The sequence below is a fragment of the Erpetoichthys calabaricus genome, chromosome 2 (genome assembly GCF_900747795.2).
Source record: "Erpetoichthys calabaricus chromosome 2, fErpCal1.3, whole genome shotgun sequence".
NCBI classification, from domain to species: Eukaryota; Metazoa; Chordata; class Cladistia; order Polypteriformes; family Polypteridae; genus Erpetoichthys; species Erpetoichthys calabaricus.
The window spans coordinates 167231112-167253107 of record NC_041395.2 but is presented as its reverse complement, the minus strand read 5'-3'; the positions used below and the strand labels follow the sequence as shown (position 1 = coordinate 167253107).

General features: G+C 41.2%; 1 protein-coding gene across 1 annotated transcript in view; it reads left to right on the top strand.

The window, feature by feature from the left end:
* LOC114669508 (presenilins-associated rhomboid-like protein, mitochondrial) overlaps window positions 1-21996 on the top strand; it is a 1019231-nt gene that overhangs the window by 303972 nt on the left and 693263 nt on the right. The window lies entirely within an intron of this gene.

Here is a 21996-nt window from a genome sequence, read left to right as displayed (position 1 = left end):
TTTTTAAATTGAAGGAAAATATACGAATAACAATTTGTTAAGGATCTGTTTTTTTGTGAAGCTGAGTTCACACAGCCTCTCCGCTGTTTTATAAATGAATGCCATATAAGGTCTTCCTTTTTCGTTGCTTCGCCAACGGAAGCAGCCTTTTTATTTAAGCCTGTTTTTACGATTGTTCTGTTTGTATACCACATTGTCAGTTCAGCACTCCGGTTGGAATATGACCAAGCTGTGCAAGCTTACTGTTAAGAATGCAACGTATAGTTGTACAGGAGAAAAGCAATCTTGCCTCAAATCAATGGCAACCTTTTGTAGGTCTATGAACTTAATTTAAACTTTAGGTTTACACGGTGCTTTCTTTCCAAAGTACCAGCACTCATGAATATGTCTGTATGCGTCAGTCGCTCAAATCCCCGTGGTTCGCACCGGCGAAGTACTGCTTTTAAATTTTTATTAAGAAGAAAAGAAAACCTTTTAAAATTGAGGGAAAATATACCAATAACAGTTTGTTAAGGATCTGTTTTTTTGTGAAGCTGCCTTCACTCGAGTGATCACTTCGAGCTTTAAGCCTGAGAAATCACCCCGTAAATGCACACGTTTAATTGCACATCTGTTAATATGTATGCTTACACAGTATTAAAAGACACTCAACAATTACACAGTATTAAAAGACACTCAACAATTAACGTCATTTACCTTCGTTCCCGCGTTTGACTCGTGCTGTAAATCTCTTCCTTGTTTTCAGTTCACGTGATTACGTAGGAGGCGTAATACGTGATGACGCGATACGTGACTCCGCCTCCTTCATTAGAGTATATGGAAAAAAACAGGTTCCAGTTATGACCATTACGCGTAGAATTTCGAAATGAAACCTGCCTAACTTTTGTAAGTAAGCTGTAAGGAATGAGCCAGCCAAATTTCAGCCTTCCACCTACATGGGAAGTTGTAGAATTAGTGATGAGTGAGTCAGTCAGTCAGTCAGTGAGTCAGTGAGGGCTTTGCCTTTTATTAGTATAGATATATATATATAAGAAGGACCGGATCCTGAAGAATCTTCTGCCATATGCTCAGACCCAGAAGTGACATCATTAGAAGGGCCATAACTGGAAGTATCCTCCTCCATGGGTTTGGGACCAGAGGTGACATCATCAGAAGAACTGGCACCAGAAGTGGGCCAGAACCAGAAGTGATGTCATCAGGGTCAGGTGGAATTTCCCATGAACGGTCTGCAGGAAAGTGGGAAAAAAGGTCAGCATACTTCGTAGACCCTTTAACTGCCTCCCATGTGCACATGTGTGACAAGGCCCCCCCATTAACCCAGACCCATTGGGTCGTGAACACGAGAAAGAGCATCAGCATTGTCGTGAAGAGAACATCGATGATGGATGAGCAAAAACCTATAAGGCTGTAGCTCAAGAAAACACCTGGTGACCCGTGGGTTCGACTTCTTGTGTAAGGCCATCCACTGTAACCGTGCATTATCTGTGACAAGAGTGAACTCCCGACTGAAGAGGTAGTACCTCAGCTGTGTAATCGCCCATTTGATTGACAAGAAACTCCCGCTCCACTGCCGTATACCTGGTCTCTTGTTCCAACAGTTTCTGACTCAAGAACATAATGGGGTGTTCAATACTATCTGGCTCAGCTAGGTTCCCAGGCCTGTGTCTGATGCGTTCGTCTAGAGAATAAAAGGCAGAGAAAGTTAGATGCCCTTAAAATGGGTGCTGATGTAAGGGCCTGTTTTAGGTCACTAAATATAGCCTCTATCTTATCAGACCATACCAAGTCTGTCAAGGGCGCCGCTCTCTCCAAGAATCAGGGCACAAACCTGCGTTAGTAACCCGCTAATCCGAGAAAGGCTTGGACCTGCTTCTTGGTTCACGGATGGGGCCATTTCAAAATGGCATCTATTTTAGAACACTGTGGCTTCATGGTACCCCGACCCACCAAGTAGCTTAAATATTTGGCTTTGTTTAATCCAAAGAAGCATTTCTTTGGTTTCTTTGGATTAATCCGAAGCCTGGCCTTACCCAGTGTCAGCAAAACCTCTCTGACCTGCTGTAAGTGTTCCTTCCATGTGCTGGAACAGATGACGATGTCATCCAAGTAGGCAGCACTATATGAGTTATGAGATCGTAGTACTTTATCCACCTGACATTGGAAAGTAGCTGGGGCCGCATGTAATCCAAATGGAAGGACACCATACTGCCAGTGTCTGCTAGGGGTACTAAATGCGGTCTTAATCTTTCCGGAGTCCGTTAAAGGAACCTGCCAGTACCGTTTTGTCATGTCGAGCGTGGTCAAGTATTTAGCCTGTCCTAGCCTCTCAAGGAGGTCGTCCACTCGTGGCATCGGATAGGTATCAAATTGGGAGACTTGATTTAGTTGACAGAAGTCATTGTAGAACCTCCAACTTCCATCAGGCTTACTGACCAAGACTATAGGGCTAGACCAGGGAGTATAACTTTCCTCTATCACTCCTAGTTCCAACATGCGCTTGATCTCAAGTTCCACTTCAGCTCTTTTTGCCTCTGGGAGACGATAGGGGAGCTCTCAAATTATAACCCTGGGTTCTGTCACAATGTCATTAGCAATTAGAGAGGTCCTTCTGGATTTTTCACTCACTAACTCCGGGACAGACAGGATGACTGATTCCAATTCATGACGTTGTCTGAGCTTTAAATCCTGGCTGAAGTTAAGGTTCTCTTTGTGAGCAAAAAGTAAGCTGGGCTGGCTGGAGAAGGGATTGGGATCCCTGTCCTTCCACGTTTTCAGCAGGTTTACACAATAAACCCGCTTGCTCGATCATTGGGCTGTTTCATCAAATAGTCCACAAGTCCTTTCGTCTTCTTAACTTCATATGGACCTTGCCAATGGAAAAGCAATTTAGAATTGGAGGTAGGGACTAGGACCATGACTCAATCCCCCTGATGGAATTCTTGGAGAGATGTGCCTCGATCATAATATCGGACATGTGCTGCTTGCGCTTCTTCCATGTGACATTTTAGTATGGGACGAATTTTTCCAGATCTATCGCGTAACTGTGTGATATATTCTAATACGTTTGCGGAGGGAAGAGCCTCTTCTTCCAACCCCTCTTTTAAAATATTGAATATGCCCCAGGGTTGTCGTCCATGTAGTAATTCAAAAAGTAGGAACCCTGTGGAGGCTTGTGGTACTTCCCGATACGCAAAAAGAATAAGGGAGAGGAGCTGGTCCCAGTTGCTTCCATCCTCGCTGTCCACCTTGCGAAGCATCTGTTTGAGAGTCAGATTAAACCTCTCTAAGAGTCCGTCGGTTTGAGGATGATACACAGTGGTTTTTAGATGGGACCAGAAGTGACGTCATCAGAAGGCCCAGAACCAGAAGTGACATCATCAGGGCCAGGCGGAATTTCATGTGAACGGTCTGAAGGAAAGCTAGAAAAAGGTCAGTGCATTCCACCATGCCCTGGTCTATCGTGGAATTACTCTCATTTAGACCCTTTAGCTGCCTCCTATGTGCACGTGTGTGACAATATATCTATATTAGTGTTGGGCAGCGATTAAAATTTTTAATCACATTGTTATGTGCAAAACTCAATAATGAACTCAAAAGTAGAGTATTCCATGTATTTGGTCTGCAAGCACTTAAGGTGCTTTTTAACAGCCGTATTCCCTTTACATAGTAGCAGTTAAAATATTTCTTGTAAATAACTTAAACATTAATGTAATCAAATCAAATTTAAAACCAAAGCTATTTGCCACTGCCAGGGCATTAACGTTTTATCTAGTTTGTTATAGAAAAACAAGTTACCCTCAGAGTCCAGAGCCACAATCACAACATCATAACAGTCACCTTCCTTGCAATAGCAAGTTAACCTTTCTAAATCTGTTTTCTTTTTTATCGGAACAGATACCAGCAGAAACATTTTCTTTAATCAGGGAGCAGCATAAACAGTCTATGTTCAATAGCAACTCTTTGAGGGCTAATATTTTTTTCCAAAAAACTCTTTCCTTTTCTGAAAAGTGCACAAAGCAATGGTTTCACACATACTGTAAATCAACATAAAACGTCTGTTGTTGCCTGTTGTGCCTGCTGTCGGTGCCTGTTTGCAGTCTGTGGCAGCAGCAGCTGCACTGGGCCAGCAGTCACATTCCTGATCAACGGCCAGCAGGAATACATAGTGGGCTGACTGCCTGGCTGTCTTTGTGAGACAGATGCGCAGGGGAGGCAGTTGCAGTGAGATGCAATATGGTTTGTACCACCAGGCGAATGTTGCCATAGGTGCATCAGCTATACGAACGTGTTCAGCACTATGATCAGCTGGGAACCAATCAGGCTGGGTACCTCTCCAGATCACTTGCATCAAAATCGGAGTCCGACAAAAATCAGAGTCCGATTCAGTGATAATACGAAAAAAGTCATCCACAGATTATTTTGCTTTGAGCATTCACTTTGGTATCTCTCCACATGCCATTTTAGAAGCTGTTTGCTCTTTGCTACTCATGCACATGCAGGGAATTCAGGTCATATCAACAAAGCTAACTTTCCTTCCAGCAAAAGCATATCGAAAAGCACTGTGTGGAGACCAGCATCGACACAGACAGGCAGACACCAATGTTCAAACACCAACGCACGTTTATTTACACACTATTTACAAGTAATGTCCCGCACACAACCCAGTGCCCCTGCACCAAGCACCCTCAGTCCAGGCCTCTCCAAATCCTGTCCTCTCTTCACCACCTCCACTTCTCTCCTCTTCCACCAGACTCCAGTTAACGAATGGAGGGAGGCGGCCCCTTTTATGTCCACCCGGACATACTCCAGGTGCCCCTTGATAAGCTTCCTGCAGCACTTCCTGGTGTGACAGAAGTGCTGCATGAGTACCCGGAATGCTTCTCTGATAATGCTTCCAGCAGCACCTCTGGGTGTGGCGGAAGTGCTGACGTCCAGGGCTTCAGGGTCTTTGGGGCACCCCCTGGCGGTGGCCACGGGCCCTTATAGGGGTGAGCTTCCATGCTCAGTTCCCGTGGCCCCCACACAAACCAGGGCGGCTGTCCTCTTGTGGTCCGGAGGAGGCAAAGTCCCTCTCCCAGTCCTTCTCGGCGTCCCGGCTGGGCACAGCCCCCAGCCGCCAGCCACAACTGTAATAAGAAGATTACTATCTCTATGGATCGCTAGCGAGACTGAGGCTTTCAAAATAATAATAATAACAAAAACAGCGTTAAATGTGCGATAAAAGTATTGTCGGCATTAATTAATCAATGTGTTAACGTGATAAAAACTTGTTAACTTGCACAGCCCTAATATATATTGTCAAGTCCGGGTCACAAAGTTACACAGGAGACTAGAAAAGGGAACAGGTTTCCAAGAAAGAAAATCTTTATTGCTGAGTTGGCAGGTACAAACACAAGACCTTATTCAGAAGGGATTTAGCAATAACAGAAAAAAGCACATGGGATATAGCTCTCATCTCAAGGTCAAAAGAACACATAGTACTCCTCATTAAGTAGGCTTAATACTGTTTCAGAGAGAGTTTCTGAAGGAAAGCTGTGTTTCTTTACCATAGGTTTACTGTTTAACAGAGAGACAGCTTGCAGTCAAGAGCATAAGAGAGTGCAGCTGGTGGTGCTATGCAGGAGGAGAAACAAAGGAGGGGAACTACTGAACTGCACATGAGCGACTATCACCACTGTTAAGGGCAACCATTATGGGCTAACCAGCAGTGACACTGGTCACATCCCATCCCTCAGCTTTGTTCACACCACTGTGAACTAAACAACATTCAAAACCGGGCTCAATTACCTGAGAGATGACATCAATATTGATATGCGCAGAGCCGGGAAGATGACAGACAATAAAACTAAATGGCCTTAAGCTAATGAACTACCTTGTGAGTCAGGAGTTTGTATATTTCTGTCTGTAGAGCCACTGTAGGGGAGCAGTAACCAAGGTAAATTTACGACTCCATAAGTAATAATGGAAGTGCTTCCACAGCCCATTTAATTGCCAAACACTCTTTCTAAATGGTCGAGTAATTACGCTCCCTGGGAAGCAGTTTTCTACTGCTACATGATGGGATGCTCTTCACCATCAAAAACCTGAGACAGGACAGCCCCCAAGCCAAACACACTACCGTCTGAATTCCTTAGAGAAGTTGAGATTTCTTAAAACTGGGCATGACAACAAAGCAGTCTTCAAATCAGAGAAGGACCATTAACAATCATTGGACTAGACAATGCAATAGTTCTTTCTGCCCTTCGTAAGATCAGTTAGAGGTGCAGCTCTGCTTGCAAAATTCAGGATGAATCTCCTATAATAACTAGCAAGTCCCAGAAAGGCACAAAACTAATTTTGGCATTTCCAGATGGAGATATGCAAACACCTCACCTACCTTCTTCAAATGATGTCTAATCAAAACCCTCCCCATAGAATATCCCAAATAATGCGTTGCAGACATACCCAATTTACATTTTTTAGGGTTAGCTGTCAGCCTGAAGGCATTCCAAAAGTGTCTGCCAATTATTACTGAAAATGACGACATCATCAAATTACGCACCAGAATATTCAGAATGGAGGTGCAAAATCTAATACATAATACACTGGAAAGTTAGAGGCACACCATACAGTACAAATGGGAGCCTACTAAATTCAAATAACCCATCTGGGGTGGCGAACACAAGCCTTAAGAGGTACCTACCAGTACCCCTTTGTAAGATCGAGCACAAAGATATACGAGACCTGACATATTTTCTGCAGTAATTCATGAATACATGGCATTGGATAAGCATCAAATTTGGAAACCTTATTTAAGCATCTAAAATGAATACAGAACCGAATCGAACTAATGGGGACTATTACTAATTTGGGACTAATACTATCAGGCTCAACCAATCGCTTTTATTCTCATGATTTATACCTACTTCAAGCATCTGTTTGACCTTATTGTGTTCCACATTCTTCCTCGTCTCTGGTATCTGATATGAGCGCATTTGCACTTTAACACCAGGCTCCGTTACGATTTTATTTTCCATAAGTTTAGCACAGCCAGGCAATGAGGAAAAGGGATCAGTGTGTCTTCCGATCAAAGACAGCAACTCCGTTTTTGAGTGTCCCTCAAATCGTCACCAACAGTAACATCAGTCTGGGAGAGTGAAGCCACGGACATTAACACCTCATCCAGTTCAAGCCATTCTTTTAAGAGATTAACATGTAAAATCTGTTAAGGCTTTAGTCGGCCCAGTATTCTAACCTTGCAATTTACAGGACCCATCCACTCTTCTACTACAGCAGGACCTTGCCATTTCGCCAGGAACTTATGTGGGTTCAGATAGAATTACAACAAGCACCCCATCACTCTTTTAGAATTTGCAGAGTTTGTTTTCCATCCATCCATCCATCCATTTTCCAACCCGCTGAATCCGAACACAGGGTCACGGGGGTCTGCTGGAGCCAATCCCAGCCAACACAGGGCACAAGGCAGGAAACCAATCCCAGGCAGGGTGCCAACCCACCGCAGGACACACACAAACACACCCACACACCAAGCACACACTAGGGCCAATTTAGAATCGCCAATCCACCTAACCTGCATGTCTTTGGACTGTGGGAGGAAACCGGAGCGCCCGGAGGAAACCCACGCAGACACGGGGAGAACATGCAGACTCCACGTTTTTCTTATCATAATTACGTTTTTGAGTCTCCTGCTTACACTGCTGATGTTCCACACCGTTAGAGAACAGTTTAGAAATTTGTTCTTGCAGTGAAATGACCCTATCTACAAATTTTAAACCCTGAATATTAGTCTGCACACCCATTAACTCCTCATGAATAATATCCAAGATGCCCCACGGGCACCTGCCAGACAGTAACTCAAATGGACTTAAGCTGATAGAAGCCTGAGGGGATTCTCGAATCGCGAACATAAGGAACAGTAACACAGAGTCCCAGGATGTCAGGTCATCATAAGCCATATGCCTGATCATCTGCTTCAAAGTCTTATTAAATTGCTCCATCAGGCCATTCGTCTGAGGATGGTAAACTGTGGTGCTCAATTTTATAATGGCAAGGCCATCACATAACTGTTTCATTACCAGAGTAGTAAAGGGTGTGCCCTGGTCAGTTAAAATTTCCTGGAGAATGCCAATATATGTATATATCTCACACATAGCCCTTTGAACAATTGGCGAGTTGGTCTTCCACACAGCAGCCATGAGTATATACTGATCACCATTCTTACTCTTAGGGAGTGGGCCGACAATATCCAACCCAACTTGTTTGATGGGAAAGTGTAAAATAGACACTGGTGAAAGGGGAGCCCTAGGAGGTCTGTGAGTGGAGACCACCTGATAGTCAGGGAAAGACTTACAGAACTGCTTGACATCTCTGCCCATATTCAGCCAATAGAACCGTTTTGAGACGCGGCTCCTAATTTTCTCAGTGCCAAGATGACTGCCCAAGACATGTGCATGAGCAATCTTCTATACAAGCTCTCCATGATCAACTGGGATGACCTGCTGTTCAATCAGACCACCACCTATACAATCGGAAATCACCTGATAAAGGAAGCCGCTTTTAACCAAAAAGTGTTGAGTTTTGAAGCCGGGGGTCTCATGCTCCTTATAGTAGGAATCATTGGCTCATGAGCATGCTTAAATGCAAACTCTAGGGAACTGTTATATCATTGAAAGTGCACAAACTCTGCTGCAAACTCACCAGCTGATGCCTCCAGAGGGGCTGGAGCAGCGGCTCCATCTGAAGAAGTTGATGGATCGGACATCTGCTTGAGGAAATCCAAGGAGGAATCCCCCCCATCCTTGATGGACAGATTGGGTTAAATTTCCAAGCCAGTTTCCCAACCAACTCTGTCAGTTACCAACCTCTCCCCTCCTACTAAAGGTGCCTTGTAGTTGGCCAGACCCACAGAAAAAGGGCTTTTCTCTTTTCAACTTTATACTTCAGAGGAATTAACACAGTCTCATATTCCTTAACATCGCCATGACCACAGTGAATGCTCACTCACTTCGTGCCAGAGCAGGGGGGCTCCCAATCACTACCAGAGTCTAGTAGGGCTGGGATCTTGCAGCAAAGCGAAAGAGACCCTAAAATCATCTTTCTTCAAGGCTTTAGAGGGGACCTGAGAGCAACACACCAAAGCTAAGCAGATCTCCATGGACAGAACAGGGGAACAGCAGCACTCCCTAGCCAGATGTCCAGCCTGGTCACAGCGGAAGCACCTGGGCTCGGTCCAAGCTGCAGAGTTCCCATAACAATGTCTTCTACTCGCGTTCCACTCCAAGGGCCCCCATCAGTGATAAGGTGGCTAGCTGGAGTAGGTGTGTAAGGTAGGCATTGTCACCTAACAGACACCCACCAACAAATTCACCCTTCATTGCTTTGTGATAGATTTCTGAATTAGCCCAGATAAATGCATCGTGGTTACTTCAGGCTACATTGCCACAATGTCTGTGAAGAGCCCATGGTGGCTACATTTTACTTGGCCATCATCTGCCAAAAACCTTTATGGCAGGTGTATGTAGGCTGCAAAAGGCTATGAATCAATATGAGTGTTCCATCCACCACTAAAACAATGCATGGTATGCTGGTGAATGCGTGGAGCCCAACAAGATTTCATACAGTGCTTCATGGGTGGATGGAAATGATATGTAGCTTTTTGCATGGTGAAGAAGAAGCCTGGTGACTCCATGTATTGCTTGGCACACAAATGATTAACTCCAGCTAAGGAAAAGCCTTTTACCACTATAACCCAATGACTCGTCCTCTGCAATGCATTATTGCATTACTTCATGTACATACAGTATATATTTGGCTTTCATCAAATGTGACTTATAGTAGTGCTTTTTTTGTAGTGTGTTCAGCATTTCCAGCCATTTGTTATGCAATTGCTTTCTGATGTTCTCTTTGGCAGCTACTGCTTGTTTCGGACTGTCTCTGTTTATACTGCAGTAGGTAGCCAGTGGGACAGAGGTTCCCAAACTCAGTCCTGGGGACCCCCAGGGACTGCAGGTTTTTGTTCCAACCAACGTATGTTTTTAATTAGACTCCTAACCTAATTAAGTGAAGTGTTATTTCTATGTTTCTGTATTTTGGGGTCAATGAAAAAATTTTTAAAATTGTTAATATATTTTAATAAAATTAAGCAATTACAAGAGAATAATGTATTTTTTGTTTTACTTTTAATTTATGTTTATCCTGATTTTCATTATGCCTTTCGATTATTGAATAATTAGTGAGTCTGACATTAAAGCAGTTGCAGCCTTTCATCATGTAGTGTTGTTTGCCTGGGTGTCTGTTTTGCTTATTTTTATTTGTTACCATTAGGATAGAATGAAGGAGGCAGACTACACAAATAATGAACATAATAGGAGAACAATTTCTAAAAAAGTTAAGAATTTAAAGCTATAGCACAAAATAGAAATATTTGTAAATAACTTATGAAGTAAAAATCATACTTCTGTGTTTTTTTTGTTTTTTTTATTGAATGCAGAATAAGAGAAGAGAAAAAAGACCAGCTAACTAGTTAATTATTATCAACTAGACAAAGAGCCCGTAAGATGAAACGGGCACGAGTTTGTGTCAGCAGTGTATGAAGAACAAATGATAAGTAACGAAGAAGTTGTTTTGTAATGATTGTAGTCCACTTTACTCATTACTGTACAGGCTTGTACTGTTAGTTGATGAATTTTCCAGGCCTAAAGTATAATATTGAATGATGAATATTCCAGTACAATATGGAATATAAGCACCACAATCCTGATATAGGTGTTTTGAATGAATGCGTAATTGAATCAGAATGCGTAATTAGGCCTCAAGCTGTAGTTGAAATCGCCTTTCAGGCCTCTAGAGCTTTAATCGAAGTCGCCTTTCTCTTTGAATTTTTGCGGCCGTAAATCCGCCGGCTGCCGCGATGTTGGGGTTGGATGTCGGTCTCGTAAGGTTTTTCGGGCAGCTGCGCAGAAGGCGAATGCACATTCGGCTTCGGACGTGCGCAGAAGGCGACTGCGCATTCGGCTTCGGACGTGCGCAGAAGGCGACTGCGCATTCGGCTTCGGACGTGCGCAGAAGGCGACTGCGCATTCGGCTTCAGACGGACGTGAGTGAGTGACTGAGGAGACAGGCGAATTATGTATTAAGATTATTATCACTTGATTGGAGTAAAAAGTGGGAACCTCAAAACTGAGTTTGGAAATCACTGCATTAGAATTAACATATGAGTCGGGTCAGATTTAGCTAATGAGTGAGTTAATATTGAGCTACAAAGATAAATATATATATATATATATATATATACTGTATATATATATATATATATACAGCAATCCCTCCTCCATCGCGGGGGTTGCGTTCCAGAGCCACCCGCTAAATAAGAAAATCCGCGAAGTAGAAACCATATGTTTATATGGTTATTTTTATACATTTTAAGCCCTTATAAACTCTCCCACACTATTATAAACATTTCACGCACAGTTATACAGCATAAACCCTTTGTATTCTCTTACATACTAGGTAAGATTCGTTGAAATTATGTATGTAAACACAGTTTACATACAGTAAAACCTAAATATTATTTTAAAGATATCGAGCGTCTCCGATATCACATATGTTACAGCCATTATGACAGACAGGCCACCAGCAATAAATACGTACAATGCAAGAAAAATTGTATACAGTAAAATGTGTGTACAGTGACACTAAACTATGTATATGTAATAAGTACTGTACGTAAATAATTAATTATGGTTACTCACCAACAATGACACGACGACTTGTCCGATAACGATGAGTTTAATTTTACTGCACTACAAAGGATAGCGTTACAGCTCTTCTAAAGGAGCCTCTTCAGGCGACTGTTTAGCACCGCCATTGTACTTCTTCCATCACTCTTCAATCCAAATCCCTAACGCAGATTCCATCCAGACTACTGCCTTATCACGTCCACTTGCAACTTGTTTTGCACCCTGGTTAAAGGACACTGCGGCCGTAGATCTTATATGCTTTTCCTCCTTTTTAAATAAAAAGAATCGTGGACTCATTGATGCTGTAATGGTGTCCTGCAGCGGTGTAGCTGTTTCCTTCCTTCAACATATCCAAAACTTTTACCTTTTCTGCAATCATTTGCATCTTCTGTTGGCGCTTGGACATGGCTCCTGCAGCAGTAGCAGTAACGTGCGTTAATGATGAATGAGTGAGATTAGACTTCCTGGTTAATGCAGCACTCCGTTGCTGAGCCAATCAGCAGCACACAGGAACTTAACCGAAGGCTCTGATTGGGTAGATTCTCAGCCATCCGCCAATAGCGTCCCTTGTTTGAATTCAAAGGCGTCCCTTGTTTGAATTCAAATGGGCAAATCAACTGAGGAAGCACACGTACTCTAGACCGCAGACATCTGCGAAGCAGTGAAAAATCCGCGATATATATTCATATATATGCTTACATTTAAAATCCGCGATGGAGTGAAGCCGCGAAAGACGAAGCGCGATATAGCGAGGGATCACTGTATATATAGTGAAAGGATTCAAACGAACACAGAAAGAGGTTGGGGGCAGCTGCCCGTTGTCACAGGTGGCTGGGGGTGGTATCCGGCCGGGACACCCTGGAGGACCGGAGGAGGGTTTATGCCTCCCCCAGACCACGTGGGGGCGACCGCCCTGGTGGCTATGGGGACCACGTGTACAGAGCTTTGAAGCTCAGCCCTGTAGGGGCCCATGCTCACCGCCATGGGGCGTCCTGATGCCTATGGAGCCCTGGACCTCAGCACTTCCGCCACACCCGGAAGTGCTGGAGAGAAGAGGATCGGGGACACCCGGAGTGTTTCTGGGTGAGCAGCCGGTACTTCCACAACACTGGGGAGTGCCGGCGGAAGCTAATCGGGAGGCACCTGGAGCACGTCCGGGTGGGAATAAAAGGGGCCGCCTCCCTCCATTCGTTGGCTGGAGTCGGGAGGTTGAGAGAAAAGAGCTCGGGTGGAGAGGAGAAGGGGCGGCCTGAAGAGAGTGAGGCATAGTGAAGAGGCCTGGACTTTGGGGGTGTTCTTTGGGGTTGTGTGTGCACCTGTAAATAAATATTGTAAATAAATGTGTGGTGGTGCTTTTAAACATGTCTTCCTGTCTGTGTTCGGGCCACTTTCCACACCGTATACTTGAAATTGGTGGCCTAAAGCGAAGGTTGTGGTTCAAAGTTTTACAGACTTCAGTCCAGAGCAAGAATAAACAGACAGGGAAGCATGGCGGCTTTAAAGGCACACAAGGGAAGTGACGTCATCAGGGCAGGAACTAGAAGTGACATCATTGGATCCTGGCCGAATTTCCCGTGGTCTGTCTGCCAGTGAAAAAGAGTATGGACCAGTGCACTCTGCCATCCCCTAGTCTAGTGTAGAATTATCTTCCTTTAAGCCTTTTACCTGCCTCCCATGCGCACGTGTCTGACAACATATATATATTCAAAATGAACTGAAGCTACTGATGGCCATCACAGAAGCACGGTGGTAGCGCTGCTGCCTCGCAGTAAGGAGACCTGGGTTTGCTTCCTGGGTCCTCCCTGTGTGGAGTCTGCATGTTCTCCCCATGTCTGTGTGGGTTTCCTCCCACAATCCAAAGACATGCAGGTTAGGTGCATTGGTAATCCTAAATTGTCCTTGGTGTGTGTGTGTGCCCTGCGGTGGGCTGGTGCCCTGCCCAGGGATTTGTTCTCACCTTGTGCCCTGTGTTGGCTGAGATTGGCTCCAGCAGACCCCCGTGACCCTGTGTGAGGATATAACAGATTGGATAATGACTGACTGAAGATACTGATTATTTTTCCCACTCTCATTCACAGATGGAGACCACTTCCTCTTTTTCACAGTTTGTTGCCAACTTCATTTATTTATTTGTTTGTTTGTTTATTTAATTTTTTCAGGTGTGCTGACCATGAACTCCTTGTCTATTTTCTCCCCTTTTGGCCACGAAACTGACACAATGTCCAAGCTGTGTTGAACAGGCTTATAGTGTTGTTCAGTCCTTGCACCCTCCCTCTTTGCCAAGTAGGAAGGAGTGAGTCAGCCTAGTGCTAAGATTAGAATGCACTTTGGACTAAAGATGAGACCAATCAAATCAATTAATCAAACAATGAAGAAAAAACAAATTGTTATATATGTATTGTTACACATTGAGATATAAAATGAATAACAGCAGAAAATGTTAACATTTACAAATAGAAACAAGCAGCATATGAATTTCTCCAAATAACTATATTTACAATTCTTGGCAAACCTCTCACATTTACTAAGACTTAACATTTATAAATGTATTAACTTTTTTGATTTTGCTATCATTGGAACATTTAGTAACATTTAACATAGAAATTAACATTTACTTTTAGGCCATAAATCAACATATCCCCTTATTTATACTTTTGGTTAAATTAGCCAATTCGAAATTATCCATTCTAATATTATTTTTAATGATTAGATGCAACTTAAACACAAAACCAGGTGCAAATCAGGTAATAATAAAACACAGTAATATTAGGTTTCTTCTTCATCACTAACAATATGCATTATTTTGATTCTATCAGTGTTTCTGCGTCACAGACAAGTCTTGATTTTTTTTCACTATGCCAACGAATATTTGTAGTGTTGTGCATATTTGCAATATTTTTCTGTGAAATGTAAAATTGTAGGTCACTAAAAAGGTTTTCTGAAAACCAAATTTATTAAAGTATACATTTAAATAAAAGTATTTATGGTGAAAAAGTTTTTAAAGTGTTATTATATTTGCCAAATTAATTTTCCAGACCTTAATACTGTAATTATTTAAAGACAAGACCTCTGGATCTAATGTCATCTGTGTTAGAGAATTGAAAACTTAATGTTTTAACTATATGAAAGCATCTATACTCGGAACCTTTCTCTGTAGAATATAGGGCTGCGCAATTAACAATTATTAATGGTGATTACAATAACAGCCACTGGGATATATCGAGGTAATCATGAAAAGTGGCGATACTCCTGTTCTGGCAGAGATGGAGCTTTCCCAGTTACAAACTGGCCTAAACAGCAAGTGAGTACTGTAACCAATCACAAATACAGGTCCTAAGCGCAAGCACATTGGCCAATCAGAGGTAGTCACATCATAATTAAAGGCGACTGGGCTGAACGTTTTCTAGCCTACATCTTTTAAAAAACGTACCTTTAATTCTTTTGTGATTGCAGCAGCCTCCAGGCAAAAAAAGAAAGTAAATGTAATGCTAAACAATAAATCAAGCCTGTAAACAATTGCAGAACTATTAAATATTTATACAAACATGTAAAATTCTACCAAATAGTTTATTGCATGAATGGGAGCTAAACAAACAGCACAAAGTCTCAGAAATGTAACACAGGGCAGTACACATCAGGCAACTGAGAGCGAATTCAGATTGTGTTTTTAATAATCAAAAAACAAGGCCCCAATTAAAACTGCGTGCAATGTTGCCTTTCTTTATCCTAAATGTCAGACAAAATAGGAAGTGATCTGAAACAAGGGTCGCTTTACGCAACTACAACTGATTTGTGGTTGAGCAGAACAATGGAAACATGCCTGAGAATAATGGTTAATTATGTTGATGAGTAATTTACCCCGAAAACAAGATGTTTGCCAACCACATCCTGTTCTCAAGAATGAAATGCTGTTGCTGTGAATGACGAGGCCAGACTCCAGCGCTTTGGCTGTAGGCTTCACTTACGACAGGGGTGTCCAAACTTTTTTTCAAGGAGGGCCAGATTTGATAATGTGAAAGTGCCCGAGGGTCAACAGCCCCTGATGACATTATTTTAAACAATAAAAATGCATATGAATATTCTGTTATTTAATGTTGTCATTTTCACATAGCAAAAGAACAAAATATGCAAATTAATCATTTAGATATACAGATCAGAGCGTACAAGTTATCGGAATTTCTAGCAGAAATTGAAAACATTCAGAAACTCTGTAAAATACAGCTGTGTCTAATTCTGATAACAGAGCAACAGGTTAGCTATTGACACTAATGTGAAGGGTGAAACTGAGATCTGGATTTCAATACATAGGCCAGGTCTGGTTCGAGAGCAGTAGTAGACATGCGTAAAATGTCACGTAGGTGGTTGTCACTAAGTCTTGATCACAGGCAGTTTTTGTTTAAGTTCAGAACAGAGAAAGTCTGCTCACACAAATATGTAGAGCCAAATAAACTCAACATTTTCTTTGCAAATGTTCGCATTTCTGGAAACTTGCCTTTATCCAGCTGCCAGTAAAAAGGCACAAGAGAGAGCTGCTGCTGTTGGCTACGGCACTCGTTGTCACACAGAAGCTCAATCAGCTGGAGTGAGCTGGAGCCACATCAGGGTCCATGCTGAAGGGAGAACAGAATAGCAACAAGTCCTTTTAAATTGTGGCAAAATCTCGAAAGTGGTCATTGAACTCGCTGGCAAAAGATGTGATGATTACTGCATACCTCTTTATTTGCACACTCATATTACCAACTATGACACCCCGCAAAGCTGGGAAATATGTGGAGCAAGTGTCTCTGGAAAAGTTGCAGTTTCATTTTAAAGGCCTTTATGTGTGAATATAGTTGGCTCACTATTGCATTTTGTCCTTGAAGGCTAACGTTCAGCGCATTCAGATGCTTTGTTATGTCAACCAAAAAGCCAAGTCTGCTATTGTGGAAGTGAAAAATACGCTGAAGATTCTCACTTTAAATGAAGTCTCTAGGAGTCGAAGGATAGGCAAACAGAGTAATTAGGTTTATTGCAATAAAAACTAACAAGGACTCAACCCAATTAGGCCAAATCGAGCTGAGCCCAGAACACTCCAAAAATCACAGTTTATATAATCATTTCTTATCATTCTGACCTCGCTCAAGACAGCTCATTCGCTGTTCCTTCTGACTCCCTTCTGCAGGTGGTTTCTTAAGTTTTCATGGGAACCACCGTTATCTCTCATATTTTGTCATTCACCTTCACTTTTTGCTTCGCTTATTTTATGTCGGCCTTGAGCTTGTAGGTCTTCCCTCTCTTCCATTCTTGGGCTGTTTCTATCTTATCATTCCCCCTTCCTTGGTCCTGTCAGCTAACAAGATATATTGTTGGCTAGAACTAAGCTTTGATTAAAAACGAAATATGGCATGTGCCTTTATTTAACCATTCATTTAGCAGGCTTGACTTGCATTAGTATTTGCACTAAGGGTAATACTTATATGTTTTTCTATATTTATTTATGCTAATACAAGAATATACTAATATCTTATTTCCCATACTATCCACTCAGTATCTGACAGTTCTTGCACTGGTTGTTTCTTTTCAGCCAAATACTGTCCAATTTCCCCTTTAAGAGAGAAAAATTACTGCAGTGCTGATCCCCTGCTGAGCCACATCACGTCGTGTGATATATTACACCTCCATATTCAGCCTGGATGTCAAGCAGGAACTGCAGGAACTGGCGGTGGTATAGAGCTTTAGAACGGATGAAATTAATTGCCTTTACCACTGGATTCATGACATGATCAAATCTTAGATGTTTGGCGCAAATAACATGCTGATGAATGATGCAGTGAAGTTTAACAGCTTCGCCTGCTTCGTCGCTGACTTTGTTACAGATAAGCGTGGACAATCCACTTCGTTCACCAGCCACGGCAGGCGCACCATCTGTAATAATCCCACTAAACTTGATCCATGGTAGTTTCATGTCATCAACAGCTGAACAGACATTATGGAATAAATCAGTTCCTCTTGATTGGCCTTTAAGGCTTTTTTTTAAGGTCCAGCATAGGTCACCATCAACACCTCTCAAAAAATCAGTAACTAAGCAGTGTCTGATGCATCTGAGCTTTCATCACAGGCCAAAGAAAAAAAATAAAAATTTGTTGACTTATTTCCCAGTTGTCTTCTAACATCTGATGACAGCCATTCAATTCTCCGTGCCACACTGTTACAAGCAAGGCAAAGTCTTTCTTCTTTTCGGGGCAAATGTGTTTTGCTATTTTCAAGACACAGTCTTTAACAAACTCACCTTCTGTATTAGGTTTTCCATGTTTAGCAAGTAACATAGTCACTTCATAGCTAGCTTTGGTGATGTTTTCATTTGACTCATGGGTCCACGTAAAGAACCGCTGCTGGGCGGCTAAGATCTCCTAGAGTTGCTTCACTTTTTCAGCACGGTCAATCTCTGATAGCTTGTCATATGTATTAGCATGTTTTGTCTCGTAATGTGTCTTCACATTATATTCCTTATACAAAGCAACAGTCTCATGACAAATTAGGCAGACACAGTTGTTTCGGTTTTCAGTGAAAAAATATTGTAACTTACAACTTGCCTGGAAGCAGCATCCTTCATTATCAACTTTCCTTTTTTTACTTGCTGTAGCCATGACAGTTGTAGAGTCAGACCAAATTTTACACAGCCATACAGTGTATCTTCAAATTGGCAGCGTACACCTGCAGAATCCTCGGTGTTAAACCCACCCAAGCCACACAGCATTGCGCTTCCAGCGAGAGCTGTGATTGGTCCATCATTCAATCTTTTTCTGTTTGAGGTTTAATGACAGTTGGCAGACTCTGTTATAAAGTGCTGCCATCATGAGTTCAAAAGAGAAACTGCGTGTTGAATTGATATGATTTATTTATTCTGTTTGTGCCTGCGGACCAAAAATAACACATTTTGAGACAAAAGGCGTGGGCCATATAAAATCCAATCTCGGGCCGTGATTAGCCCGGGGGCTGGACTTTGGACATGCCTGACTTACAGCTTAGTGAGTATCCAATGGCGTTTATGCTAAAAATAGACACAGTGCATAGCAGTGATGCCGTAGCAGTATTGCCATATCTTACTGGCAACAGGTAATTTGTCTGATAATATGCAAATATTTTTTAAACATATAAAAATAAAAAGTGTTCAGACAGCGATTTACTTATTTATTTTTTAATTTGATGGTGCTGTATTTGTTTTCCTAGCACACTACATAAATAACACAAGGACAGCAGCTACGAGTATGCCCCCATCTAAATACTGCTTTTATATTTGCATCCAATAGAACTATCTGATTTGTGATTGCATTATCTTACTGTCATTTAACATTTCATAATCTGCTTTGAGGTTACATACACATGCAATTGTTTTTATTAATACTACAGAATTCCAGTTTAATATTCCCATATTTAACATTTTTCCAGATTTTACATTTGTGAATCGTGATTCAAATTTTTCAAAAGTAATCATTGTTTTGGAAAAAAGGGGATGTTTTTGTTATGCTTAAATTTTACTTCATAATTACTTTAATATCAGTAATTTACTGTATTTATTATATTACAAAACAGTGACAAATATTTTTAACAAATGTACTGTATCTTTATTGTGAGTGGTGGCTCTGAGGCTAGGGATCTGCACGGGCAATCAGAAGGTTGCCGGTTCAAATGCCAGTAGGGACTCTGCTCTGTTGGGCCCTTGAGCAAGGCCCTTAACCTGCAATTGCTAAGCGCTTTGAGTAGTGAGAAAAGCGCTATATAAATGCAAAGAATTTGTATTATTAACAAAAGAACATTATTTTAAATATTACATTTTGAATTGTTCAACTTACCCAACATTTAAATAATTTCACATAAACAATTTTTTAAATGGCTTCCTGGTAAATGGAGACTCTAATATACTGTATCAATACAGAATGCAGTATATGCTTTTGGCAACATAAACTGTGTATTTCATAGTGCTACTGATTGAAATTTAATGATCACAATTATAAAAGCAAGGCCAATAACCGTCAGTTATGAATTTTGTAGTAATTGTGCACCCCATATATAACATAAGTTTAATTAAAATTGCTCAGCATTCCACTTTGTAAAACAGCCATGCAAAAGGTAGATGCACTAAAAAGTTGGAAAACAAATCAAAATTAAACTACACAATGCACAGCTGCCAAAAATGGCACTGTGTTTTCATATTCATTTAGGTAGTATGGCATGTTGACATCAAGTCTGACCACTTGAGGAACCACTCTCTTGCCAGTGTCAACAATTGGTACTGCCACCTGAAATAATAGCTGTGTAACTATAAATGGGGAAAAATTAATAAACATTACAATGAGTATAAAAATGTTAGTTTGTTGCCCTGAATTCCAAAGTTTTGTGAATAACTATGGGTAACTGACAAAATAAACACTTATGTAAATTATTTGAAGAGTGTTGGACCACAGGATTCACCAGAATAGGTTCAAAGTCCCTTCACATTGATTCTAGAAGTACCTGAATACAGTATATACTGGAAGAATGCAGTACTATTCTTCCACTACCTAAAAAATAAATAATAATTTGGTATTTTGGATAATGGTGCTACAACACTAGAATAACTCTGGGTTGGGCGACCAAAATATCCAAGGAACACTATATACATGGTTGGCATGGTCTTCAAACCATTCACTTCACACCTATGCGCTGGGGGGACTGTCAGCATGGAGGATGTTATCGCCATTAGAACAAAAAGTTCCAACCATACTCATGAACATGACAACTGACAGTTACTTTTTATTTATTGGCAGTCAGTGGTAAAGCAAAATGCACTTCACAAAATAGCATACCCCCACCCAACTCCCGATCTTTTCTAACTTACAAAGTATACAAAATTTGGGTTGGTAGCCTTACTTTGTACTTTTTCAATACATGTCCTCTTCTGCTTGTTGAGACGTATAATGAAGGAATGGACCTTTTGACCCAACACCATCACTTCTTTGCACTGCCCACTATACTTGATCCAAAAAGTGTGTTTTCAGGGGTAACAAGGAATGTGTACACTGTGACCCAACTATAGTGTAACATTCTCAATAGATTTAACATTCTCAGTGGACTTGATGGGGTTTCCTGCTCTCACCACAGATACATAGTCATGTGATTAAAAATTGCTTGCTTTATTCCCCTTTAATCTCAAATGAAGTTGTATATATAACAGTCAATGAGTTTGCATTCTTGTTCAGTTTTCAGGAGCTTATGATGTCTGTTCTTCTAAATATCATGCCATCACTAATCGTCATAGAACATTTAGTTGAACAGTCTTGGTCAGTTAATGGACTGCAAAATATGTACCAGCAATCACCTCTCTCCTAAAGTTACTGGTCTCTCTTAAAGCAACTGCAGCCAATAAAATGAGCTGAGGCCATCTTTTTATAGACAAAACTTAAGCATTACATGGTGTTGATTGGATCATTATATCAATAAAGACATCTGTGCATACACACCTACAGCTAATATAATCTGTGTTCCTTATTTATTTATTTGATTTTGTCACTTATAGTAGATGTATAAACCTACATACAGCCACAGTAGCTTTATTCTGCAGTGAGAAAAAAAACTGTTTCTGTTTGGTTTTCATTGGCACCCTATATTTACTTAGCTATTAGTGGAATGATTGGCTAGTTTTGCAAATTGTAATTCAACAAACCCTTTACAATTCTGTTCTTAGGTGTTTGTATTTAATAATTTGTGCTTTTTCCATATTAATGTATTTACAGCTTTTAGTGCAAATTGTTATGCATTTCTTAATTACTGGAGGAAAACAATACACTCTTATGAACATTGTCCATTTGGTCATTCTGCCTTTGACTGATTCTAATTCATATTTGAAATATGGAATAAAACTCTCAAGTACTGCACATTTGCCAAGATCTAGTAACATAAATAATGACATCAAGAGGGAAACAGTCTTACTCCTATATACATCTTCCTACAGTGGTATTTTCTACTGCATTACATTAATCTATTCTCAGATGATAGTATTAGACATTTCCCCCTGCGCTCCTCTGGTTGCCAGTTTCTGGAGTCTCACTGCAGCTACAGGCTGCAAAAATCCTTCCTTCTTGTACTTACAACTAAAATTTAAGAAGCCTCACATATGAAAGGAGGACACTCAACCCATCAAGCTCATTTATAAAGTCCTCATCTTTGTGTTTTGCCATATATACTGTATATGTAATGCTCAGCAGTGATGAACATTTCATCATAATCACTTTCATAGTCA